Source organism: Phyllostomus discolor, chromosome 2 (assembly GCF_004126475.2).
Source record: "Phyllostomus discolor isolate MPI-MPIP mPhyDis1 chromosome 2, mPhyDis1.pri.v3, whole genome shotgun sequence".
Taxonomy (NCBI): Eukaryota; Metazoa; Chordata; class Mammalia; order Chiroptera; family Phyllostomidae; genus Phyllostomus; species Phyllostomus discolor.
In genome coordinates, this window is record NC_040904.2 from 109918035 (window position 1) to 109930446 (window position 12412).

The following is a 12412-nucleotide window of genomic DNA, read 5'->3' on the forward strand; positions in this document are numbered from 1 at the left end:
AGGTAGATAATCACAGGCAGAATCAGTGCCTGGGTTGAAATCCTGACTCCATCCTGTGTAACATGAGGCCCTTTACTTAAACACTCCATGCCTCAGTTTCCTTATTTGTAAAATGGGGATGACAGTGGTGGTCTGGGAAAATGGTGAGGATGACATAGGCTCATGCGTGTAGAAGCAAGGAGAACAGTGCTTGACCAAACATAAATACTCACTCATCTATTTTGAAGTAGTTCCCAAAACGTAGCTTTCACTTATGACTAGAAAGGCAACTTAAACTAAGTGATTCTTAATGAATTGTACTATTGCTTACATTTGGATTATTTCTTCATTAGAAGTCCCAAAGGATGCAGATCACTGAAATTCATAATACATTATTAAAATGTTTTATTCATTAGTTCAGGATGTAAAATGTTCAAGAAGGTTGATAAAAAGCTTAGACATAGGAGCTCCAGTTGCTTTTTAACCCCAGAAAGGCACATACAATTAATTGAAGATCAATCTCTGGTGTCGAGGTCAGGAAACCAAAGTGTGAACATAAAAGGAAGAAATGCTTATTTCACTCACATGTGGAATATAAAACAAAAATTAGCAAATGGACTAACAAAGGAAAACAAAACAGAGTGGTGGCTACCAGAGGGCAAGGAGTGTGGGTGGAGGATGAAGAGGGTATAGGGGGTCAAACACATGGTGAAGAAGGGAAACTTGACTTCTGGAGGTGAGCACGCAATAGAGTGTATCGATACCAAATTATAATGTTGTATACCTGAAAATTATAGAATACTATTAACCATTGTTACCCCTATTAATTTATTCATTTTCTTTTAAAATTTAAATATAGTTGGTGAAAAATATTATATTAGTTTCAGGAGTACAATAGAGTGACTCAATACTTGTGTACATTACAGTGCAATCACCTCACTAAGTGCAGTAATCATTTGCCACTATACAAACTTATCACAATATTCTTGTCCAATAAATTTAATTTTCAAAAAAGAAGAGCAAATGTTTGTCTCTTCCAGCTGGAGACGTGTGGGTGCTGAGTACGGCTCAGCCCCAGCAGCAGTACAGGTTCATGAGCACACAGAAACATACTGGAGAAACCCTTCCCTCCTTCCCTAGGAGCCAACATTGTGCCTCAGTGTCCCTTTATGTAAAGCTGTGTTATGTGCTCAGATACCTACAGGGTGAGACAGGCTACCTAAATAACTGTAGTGGGCAAGGTAGGGACTGTCCCCAATGGCACAGCATTTTCTTTTTCTGAAGAGGACAGCGATTTTTGGTTCTTCTGTTGTTTCACATACAATTGATAGTATCATCTAAAGAATTTCAGTGTCATGGGCTTGGAGTTTTGAAATCAGGGAAGCTTTAGGAACTAAAAGGGACATCTGAATATTTTGGACCACTAGCTACACAGGCCACTGGTGTGGTGTACATACAGTCTTCTCAGTAAGTGAGAGTTGGTGGGACTACAGAACGATGACGTCAGCAGTCAGTCATTGGCTTTTGTTAAGATTCTCTGCCATATTGCTCAAAAAAGTCTAAGAATTTGCAAGTCTACCATATGTCCAAACAACAAAAAATGACCAGGCTTTCTCCTGTCCTGGCTAAAATGAGTGATTGCTGCTTCTTTGCTCATTAAAGATAAAGCCTTATTTTGGTTATCCTATCTTCTAGGAAAAAAATTATCAAGACACCTCTGCTTTCTCACAGCTCCCAATCCAGATCAAAAGCATGCTTCTGTGGACCTTTCCCCAAATCACTTAACAGAACCCAAGTCAATAACAAGCCCATCCTATACCTCTTTCAGAGCCCCCTCAGAGTTTCCCATAGCCTACTGGTTCCCCGATTTCAGTGAGTCAGTAAATCCAACATGGTCCTACTACAGTCTGTCCTGGTTGCCTGTGGATGAAAGGTGCTGATATTTATGATATTATTACATAGTTATGTACTTTTTGGTCCTTGTGAAAAATTAAAGCAGAAGTACATATTGTGGGAGGAGAGCTTATAAAGGAAAGTTAATGGTAAAAACTGAATGAACAATTCATTTCAATAAAAACCACTTCCCAAATTGTTTCCCTCAAGGTTGGGTACCTGCTATTGATTTGGTGTCTGGGAAAGCTAGTGTCTCCATGGCAGGTTTGCAGACGTGGAGTGATTCACGTTGCAGATAGGAGGAGGAGGGGACCCTTTGAAACCTAGTTAGAAAAAGTTCTTTCCAAAAGCTATAGATTGTGCTGATTATGATCTTAGCAGGTTTCAACCCGCTATCCAGGTCTGGAACGTGAGACAAGTTAAGATCAACAAGCTTTTTGCGGTCAAGTTTCATTAATTAGAATTTGCTGCCAAGACATGGTGAGGAGGCCAACTTCCACTCCAGGTACCTTTCCACAGTTGCCTACCTGAGCCGTGGGGACCTGGCGAGGAGGCTCTGCCTTTTCTCAGACTAGCTGGCCCTGGCCTACACTGTGTCTGTGCTCCTGGATATAGTGCTTCGCTGCCAATAAGTGAAGGCAAAGCTTGGCGGGGGTAGAAGTCAGGAGTCCAGTTTGGAAAGCATTTCGCAAAAGTCAGAATAAAGCAGTTTCAGTCCTTTATCTAGACAGTTTAAATAGAAATTAAGCTGACTTTTATTTTTTCAGGTCACTTTTTAGGAAACATGCAAGATCTTCAGGCATTGCTGTCTCCCTTTGTGAGGCAAACATGAATCTTTTCCTTGCCAGTTTTATTATGTTGTTGAATTAATAATGTAAAGACTAGATCAGAAGTCAATTTGGCAGCTGTGCCTTTAGGGAAATTTTTGGGAGAGTGACCTTCCATTCTTAATAAGCATGTTATTACATTTAGAATTAAATTCCTGAGAGCCAAGCTATCCCCTTGAATTTGCTATTAGCCATTTTTCCCTTTTATTTTTAATGAACTAGAACAAGGAGAAGCCAGCTTCTACCCGTATGCAGTCGGAAAGGAACTCAGAACCTTTTACTGTCAGACACTTTATTTTAGACAAGTTTAACTCTTCCAAATGTTAGAATTTTGAAGGTCATCTACAAAGTGTCCATTTCTTCTTTCCTTAATTGAAGTGGAACGGGACAACACATACTACTTTGCCCACTTTTGTATTTGGATGCCTTCTCAAGCTTCAGTTTTCTTGCCTGAAGTAAAACACATCCTCCTCATTGGAATCTTGTTGTGATTCTAAAGTTCACATGGAAAATAAATGGGCCAGAAAGTCCAATTGTGCATCCTGAAAGAGATCTGGGGAGAGGGTTTAAGCCATTGGATATTAGAGCTCAACTTAAAACATCAGTTCTTTTTTCTTTTTGTGTGTTAAAACCACTTTGTATAGTGTATTGCTTTTATTAGGTGATTATACCAGAGAGCGTGAAGGTAGACACAGGTGTGTATGGGTCAAGCTGCCTGAGTCTGCTCAGCCAGTGGCCCTGGATGGTGGGTGCCATCACAAGTGAGAGCCCCAGTCAGGTGGCAGAGGGGTGAGTGATACAGGGCAAGTTTGCGGTTGGGCGTTCTTTATTTGGTCTGTATACTAGAAAGGATGGCTCAAATTTCAATAAATATTCAATGCATTTGTTGTGAGTGAGCTCTGTCCATCAGTCTGCCCGGAATGGGCTCTTCACTTGGCAGCGACCCCCACGGCCCCTGGCTGCATAGTGTGTGGGCTCCAGTCTAGGGAGGGAACAGGGTGTGCAACCCTGTGCTCTGCGGAGAGGAAGGACACCCCTTCCCTGGCAGAAACTGCCAGGCCAAGCCATGCAAAGACTCGATCCACATCCTTCCTGGTTGACTTTGTCCTGGAATATGTACAGGTTGCTGGTGGCAGCCTGGGCAGTAATGTTATCAGTGGGGTGCCAGGCCCTGTGCAGAATCCGCTTATTGAAGCCCAGACTGTCTGCACAGATCTCATCTTTCTTCCTTTTCCCACCTCCTGGATGTGCTCTCCCAGGCTTCAGACTGGCTCCAGGCTTGCTGTTCTCTGTGGGAGCTTCCAAGGGTCACATCCCTCTGAGTGTTTCTGTCAAACATTCTGAAGTTGTTGTAGGATCCTGTCATGACCTCACTGTCTGGATCGTTCTGGCACCACTCAAACCTGTCAAAGATGCCGTCATTTTCGTACAGAACACACAGCTTGCTTCGAAGGTACTCGTGGACCTGGTGGGTCTTGAAGGTCTGGCTCTCTATGTTGAGATTCCAGACCTTCAAGACAGGCAGTCTCGCTGGGGTCACACAGAGCCCAGGATCATGGCTGCACAGCCGCACGGTCCCCTTGCCGCTGCTGTACACAAACACAGTGCACCTGCGCAGGTGGAACTTGACCGGTTGATCACCCGGCCAGCTACTTCACGTTCGTGGGTTTAATGTCCACTATGATAAGCTTGTATTTGTGATCTCTAAAGGCCACAGATTCATCCTCAGGTCATCTGCAGAAAGGTATGCTTCATGATCACTGTTTGCAGAAATGGAATTTATATGGTTATGTGCGATCATTTGCAAAAATTCGTCATGGATTTGCTCTTCCATGCAGTTCATGAGCTTCAATATTGGGGCCCGCAGTGCTGTAGTTCTAAGTGGGTCTTGAAGTCCATCTTCATCTTTCAAGTTATAACCTGCTATTTTATGCCATTCACTTATTTTCCATCATTTACTAGTTCTGTCACTTGTAGAGAGTAGAAAATGAGCAGCATTCTGTTATGATAACCACCTAATTTTATTAATTTGTTCTCAATTTCTGGACTTTTCAGTCGAACTCTGGCTCATGACTTTGAAAGACACTGTAAAGATTATATTCTCCCCTAGAATGATGGCAGCTTTTATGCTATCGTCCCTACTGAAAAATAACAACTCTGCTACCCTTGTCTCATGTTGCAAGAAGATCTCCAGAGTAATTAATTTAAACAGCTGGGATGTCAGCTTCCACCATGTCCTCATCAGTGGCCCCCTCCACCAGCAGGAAGCACCATAGCTAGTCATGTTTGCCCGTGGGGCAGCCTCTGCCCCAGCACCTCAGCCTGGCTGCCATCACCCAAAAGCCAGTTCATCAGGCACTGTGGTGCTATGCTGACATATAATAATGGAAACCCAGAGGGCAGTTGAAAAATCACTAGCTAGCAAGTTGGATCTACTCCAATATCAAATAATACTCCTAAATAGTACATAAGAACTTTTCATGAACGATGTTGGCATAGAGGAATGACAATTTGAAACTAAAAATTTAGATCCCATACTATCAACCTAAAAGAAAATAAAAGGGCACTCCAGGTCAACTAAAGATGACAAATTATCAAACCTTAGAAAAAATAGTAGAAAATAAAAAGATATTATACTCAGGTATGAAAGTATGAAATAATAAACCAACTCATAAATCTAGAAATATTCCTTTATTATACCAAGACCTCCTTGAGAGCAGAACCTGTCAGGTAGTCTTTTGGTTTCTGGCACCTAACATACCTATTGAGGAAAGCTCACATATTTGCTAAGGAAGGTTACTCACTGCTACTACTGAAAGTGCCAGTGTATGTACTGGCCTGTGTGGAGCCTAATATTTATCTTTTCTTTCTCACTTATTAGCTTATGATATCTAAATCATGTCCTAAATAAAGTGAAAATTGCTTTAAGAAAAGAATGAAAAACTGATTAGGAACTTAAGCAGGATTAAATCAGTATGCATCACTCTGGAGAAGCTGTCTTTCCTTCTGTCACTGGCGTAAAGCAAAATTTAAAAGATGTGAGATCTAATATCTGAATCATGAACAGCGAGCCCTACCTACTGTACCTATTTCTAACATCCAGTGACCATTAAAATTTGATTAAACACATTCTTTGGAAGTGATGGGTAAATTTGTTGTTTGTATAAAGATATTGAAAAAATAAGGTATCAAATTTTAAAGTGAGAAAAAAGGCTCAGATGTTAATTGAGTGATTGTGTGAAACTAGGATTTATATATGTGAAATCACTCATTTGACTGAGACTTTGATACTCTGTGCAGGATGCTTGAGGCTGCACAGAACAGTGATTAACTCAAGAATTCTGAAGTCAGACTGTCTGAATTTGAACCCTGTTTCTACTACTCTGTAGCTCTGTGACCCGGAGCAAATTACTCAAACACTCTTTGCATAGGCCAGGGGTGTCAAACTCATTTTCACTGGGGACACATCAGCCTCACAGTTGCCTTCAAAGGACCAAATGTAATTTTAGGACGGTATAAATGTAACTACTCCTTAACAGTTAAGTGAGAGCTTGGCGCTGCCGCTGAGTAGAAACAAGGTGCCTGGCTGGGTAAAACAAGGTGGAGGCCAGACTCAGCCCATGGGCCTTGTGTTTGCCACCTGTGGCCTAGACTTTCCCAACTGTGAAGTGGTATCATGACTGACACCTACCTCCTAGGATTATGGTGAGGATTAAAGTGAGTTAAAATATGCATATTCTTTAAAAGAATATATAGAATATTATAAGCACTGTATATATTGATTATCATTACTTGCTATGATTAATGGGCAGAGGTTTACTAGGACACAAAGGAAGCTCACAGCATCAGAGATGAAATTACTATGGGGGCTTCATTCTTGGCCAAGTTTAGTAGTTGACCCAACAGTGTTCCCCAGTTTTTAAAGGAAAGAATTTGTAGCCTTAGTATATGATTGATTAAGCCTAAATTCTGACTGCCTCCGTATGTGATTCTGGTTCCCTGACTTACTTCCTTCTCTAGTTTTACCTGTTGAATATTTTTTTCTTAATTTTGCATTAAGAAAAAATTTTGCATTAATTTTTTCTTAATTTTGCACTGAACAAGAGAGATGTCTTACTACTTTTAAAAAATATTTTACTGTTATTATGTTACAGTAGTCCCAATTTTTCACCCTTTGCCCTCCTCTACCGAGCCCACTTCCCACTCTCACGGTCATTCCCCACCCTGTTGTCCATGTTGGTGGGTCCTTCATACATGTTCCTTGCCTAGTCCCTTCCTCTTCTTTCCACCCTTATTCCCCTCCCCTCTCCCCTCTGGTCACTGTCAGTCTGTTCCTTGTTTCCATGCCTCTGGTTCTATTTTGCTCACTACTTAATTTTTTTTCATTAGGTTCCTCTTATAGGTGAGATCATATGGTATTCGTCTTTCACTGCCTGGTATATTTCACTTATCATAATACTCTCCAGTTCAATCCATGCTGTCTTGAAAGGAAGGAGTTCCTTCTTTCTTTCTGCTGCGTACTATTCCATTGTGTAAATGTACCACAGTTTTTTGATCCACTCATTAACCATTGGGCACTTAAGCTGTTTCCAGATCTTGGCTATTGTAAATAGCACTGCTATGAACATTGAGGTGCATAAGTTGTTTTGAATTGGTGTTTCAGGATTCTTAGGGTATAATCCCAGAAGTGGAATTGCTGGGACAAAAGGCAGTTCCATCTTTAGTTTGTTGAGGAAATTCCATTGTGTTTTCCACAGAGGTTGCAGCAATATACTTCCCACCAACAGTGCACTAGGGTTCCCTTTTCTCTTCAACCTTGCCACCACTTGTTGTTTGTTGATTTGTTTATGATGGCCATTGTGACCTGTGTGATGTGGCATCTCACTGTGGTTTTAATTTGCATCTCTCTGATGGCTAGTGATGTTGAGCATTATTTCATATGCCTGTGAGCCCTCTGTATGTCCTCCTTGGAGAAGTGTCTATTCAGGTCCTTTGTCCATTTTTTCATTGTATTGTTTGACTTCCTGGTGTTGAGTCATATGAGTTCTTTATATATTTTGGAGATCAAACCATTGTCCTAGGTGTCATAGGCAAATATGTTCTCCCATATAGTCGGTTGCCTTTTCATTTTGATGATGCTTTCTTTAGCCATGCAGAAGCTTTTTAATTTGATGTAGTCCTATTTGTTAATTTTTTCCTTTATTTCCCTTGCCCTAGGAACTATATTGGTAAAAACACTGCTGCATGGGATAGCTGAAATTTTACCTGTACCAGTCTAGTTTTCCCAACACCATTTGTTGAAGAGGCTATTTTTGCTCAATTTTATGCACCTGCCCCATTGGTCAAATATTAATTGACCATAGAGACCTGGGTTTATTTCCGGTCTCTCTCTATTCTGTTCCATTGATCTATGTGTCTGTTCTTATGCCAGTACCAGACTATTTTGATTACAGTGGTATTGTGATCCCTCCTACTTTGTTCTTCTTTCTTAAGATTGCTGAGGCTATTCAGGGTCTTTCTTTTTTCCATATAAATATTTGAAATATTTGTTCTAGATCTGTGAAATATGACATGTATTTTAATAGGGATTGCATTGAATCCATACATTGCTTTGGGTAATATGGACATTTTAATGATGTTAATTATTCCAGTCCATGAACATGGTATATGCTTCCATTTATTTGTATCTTCCTTAATTTCTTTCTTCAGTGTTCTGTAGTTTTCCATGTACACATCTTTTACCTCCTTGATTAAGTTATTCTAGGTACTTTATTTTTGTTGTTGCTGTAGCAAGTGGGGTTTTTATCCTAGTTTGTTTCTGCTATTTCATTGTTGCTGTAGAGAAATGACCTTGATTTCTGAATATTGACTTTGTGTCCCACTATTATCTCAAATTCATTTATTAGATCAAGTAGTTTTTGGTGGAGCCTATAGGGTTTTCTATGTACACTATCATGTCATCTGCAAATTAGGGCAGTTTTACTTTTTCCTTTTCAATTTGGAGGCCTTTTCTTTCTTTTTCTTGTCTGATCACTGTGGCTAGAACTTCTAGTACTATGTTGAATAAGAGTGGTGAAAGCAGATATTCTTGTTTTGTTTCTGAGCTTAAAGGGGAAAGCTTTTAATTTTTTCCCATTGAGCACGATGTTGGCTGTAGGTTTCTCATACATGGCCTTTATTACATTGAGGTATGCTCCCTCTATTCCCACTTTGCTGAGTGTTTTTATCATAATTCAGTGCTGGATTTTATTAGGTGCTTTTTCTGCATCTATTGATATGACCATGTGATTATTATTGTCTTTCATTTTGTTTATGTGGTATATTACATTTATTGATTTGTGAATATTATACCATCCTTGCATCCCTGGGATGAATCCCACTTGATCATGGTATATGTTCCTTTTAATGTATTGCTGGATCCGGTCTGCCATTATTTTGTTGAGGATTTTAGCATCTGTGTTCATCAGTGAGGTTGGCCTGTAGTTTTCTTTCTTTGTTGTGTCTTTACCTGGTTTTGGAATTAAGATAATACTGGCCTCATAAAAAAAGTTTGAGAGTCTCTCCCCTTCCGGAATTTTTTGGAATAATTAGAAAAGGATAGGAGTTAGCTCTTCCCTAAATGTTTGGTGAAATTCACCTGAGAAGCCATCTGGTCCAGGGTTTTTGTGTGCTGAAAGTTTTTTGATTAGTTCTTCAGTTTCACTAGTTGTTATTGGTATATTCAGGCTTTCTGCTTCTTCTTGATTCAGTTTTGGAAGATTGTATGTTTCTAGAAAATTGTTCATTTTTCCCAGTTTATCCAATTTCTTGGCATATAGCTGTTCATTGTAATTTCTTACAACCCTTTGTATTTCTGTGGTATCAGATGTAACTTCTCTTTTGTTTCTGATTTTATTAACCTGGGTCCTCTCTCTTTTTTTCTTGATGAGTCTGGTTAAAGTTTTGTCAATTTTGTTTATCTTTTCAAAGGACCAGCTCCTGGATTCATTGACCTTTGGAATTGTTTTTTAGACACTATGTCATTTAATTCTGCTCTGATCTTGATTATTTCCTTCCTTCTACTTACTGTAGGCTTTGTTTGTTGATGTTCCTCTAGTTCTTGTAGATATCAGGTTAGTTGCTTATTTGAGATTTTTCTCTTTTTTAGGTAAGCCTGCATTGCTATGAACTTCCTTCTCAGGACTGCCTTTGTTGTGTACCATAGATTTTGGGTTGTTGTGTGTTCGTTTTCATTTGTTTCCGGATACTTTTTGATTTCTGACTTGATCTCATTATCAACCCCTTCATTATTTAATTACCATGTTATTCAATCTCCATGTATTTGAATGTGTTTGAGTTTTTTCCTTGAGGTTGGTTTCTAGTTTCAAGCCATTGTGATCCAAGAAGATGCTTGATATTATTTCAAATGTTTGAGTTTTTTGAGGCTTGTTTTGTCCTACCATGTGGTCTATCTTTGAAAATGTTACATGTACATTTGAAAAGAATGTCTATTTTGCTTCTATGGGGTGAAAAGTTCTGTATATGTAAATTAAATCCATGTGATCTAAATCCATGTGATCTAGAGTGTCATTCAGTGCCTCAATTTTCTTGTTGATTCTTTGTTTGGAAGATCTATCCATTGTGACAGTGGGGTGTTGAAATCCTCTACATTGACTATATTGCTGTAGATATCTTTCTTGATGTCCTGCAAGACTTTTCTTATACATTTGGGTGCTCCTGTGTTGGGTGCATATATGTTTACAAGGGTTATATCCTTTTGCTGGACTACTCCCTCAAGTGTTATGAAGTGACTTTGTCCCTTTATAGGGCCTTTGTTTTGAAGTCTGTTTTGTCAGATGTAAATATTGCTACACCAGCTTTTTGTTCATGTCCATTTGCCTGGAATATTATTTTCTGTCCCTTCACTTTCAGTCTGTGTAGATCTTTTGTTCTGAGGTGGGTCTCTTGTAGACAGCATATTGCAGGTCATATTTTATTATCCATTCACCTACCCTGTGTCTTTTGATTGGAGCATTTAATCCATGTACATTTAACATTGTATCGATAGGTACTAGTTCATTGCCATCTTTCCCCTATGTACCTGTGTCCTCCCCCTACCCCTCACTCTTTCTTCATCTTCTTAAAGTGGTCTTTTTTAGCATTTCTTGCAATGCTGGTTTGGTGGAGATGTATTCTTTTTAGCCTTTTTTTTTGTCTGGGAAACTCATTATTTCAACTTACATTTTAATGAGAACCTTGCTGGGTAGAGTAATCTTGGTTGCAGGCCCTTTGCTTTTCATAACTTGGAACACTTCTTGCCATTTTCTTCTGACTTGTAGTGTTTTTGTTAAGAAATCAGTCGATAGCTTTATTGGAGTTCCCTTGTGTTTTACTAGCTGTTTCTCCCTTGCTGCCTTTTAGATTCTCTGTCTTTAAATTTAGCTATTTTAATTATGATGTTCCTTGCAGTGAACCTCTTTGGGTTCAACTTGATTGGGAACCTCTGTGCTTTCTGGACTTGCATGACTTTTTCATTCACCAAGTTAGGGAAATTTTCTGTCATTACTTTTTCAAACAGGTTTTCTATCCCTTGCTCCTCTTCTCCTTATGGTATTCCTATGATATGGCTATTATCACATTTCATGTTGTCCTGCTGCTCCCATAAAGTATCATTGTTCTTTTTGAGTCTTTTTTGTTTTGTTTTGTTGCCGTCTAGCTTTTTTTCTACCTTGCCTTCAGCTTGCTGATTCAGTCCTCTGCTTCATCTAGCTTGCTTTTAATTCATTCTAGTGTATTATACATCTCAGATACTCTTCGTTTCCTCCTGGCTCTTATCGATGGTTTCTGTGTTCTTTATGATGCTGATATAGTTTGCAGTAAGTTCCTTGCAGCTTCCACAGAGTTCCCTATAGTTCTCACTGAGCTCCTTGAGCATCCTTATAACCATTATTTTGAACTCTATGTCTGATAGATTACTTGCTTCACTTTCATTTAGCACTCTTTCTGGGGATTCCTCCTTTCTTTTCGATTGGGGGTTGTTTCATTGTCTCCTCATTTTAGGTGACTTTCTTATTTGTTTCTGCATATTAGATTGATCTGCTTTGACTCCCTGTCTTCATTTGATCTGGGGTAGGAGACCTGTGGGACTCAGGGGTGCAGTCTCCTTGATCTACTGAACTTGATGCTCCTGGGACACCCTTTATACCATTTATGTGGGCTCTCTGATTGTAATTGGGTTTTTATTGTTGGGTTGTTCTTTGGTGGGTTCTTCCCTCTAGCTGGCTGGCTGAGAGTCACACCATCCACCACATCTTGAATGCTGTTGTACAAGTGCTGCCAGAACAAACAAAACAACCCAGGAAATAAAACCCACACCTGCAATAATAACTCCCACCCACAAACTACCCTATCAACAGCAAATTAGGAAATATTAAAAAGTGTAAAGAAATTAAGACTACTATAAGAAAGGAAAAATGAATGAGATGACTAACTTAAATAAAAATGATTTTGAGAGGGTAGAGGGGGGAGAAATAATAAGAGTAGGGAATAGAAACAAGGCAAGAAAGAAAGAAAGTAGAATTTACATTGTAAATAAAAAAGGGTGGGGGAAGAAGCCAAAATGGAGTAAGAAATGGAAAGAGTATAGTATGAAGTTTAAAAAAAATTTTTTTAAGTGATGAAAAAAATAGGAACCAAATTGGCTAAAAAGATCTACCATAGCAATATCAATGACA

The 12412-nt window shown here is 39.2% G+C and overlaps 1 protein-coding gene and 1 pseudogene across 3 annotated transcripts in view; one reads left to right on the forward strand and one right to left on the reverse strand.

Moving 5' to 3' along the window:
- The window catches only part of ATP8A2 (ATPase phospholipid transporting 8A2), a 572378-nt gene that overhangs the window by 239141 nt on the left and 320825 nt on the right, over positions 1-12412 (forward strand). The window lies entirely within an intron of this gene.
- Positions 2530-5169, reverse strand: LOC114490695 (annotated as a pseudogene).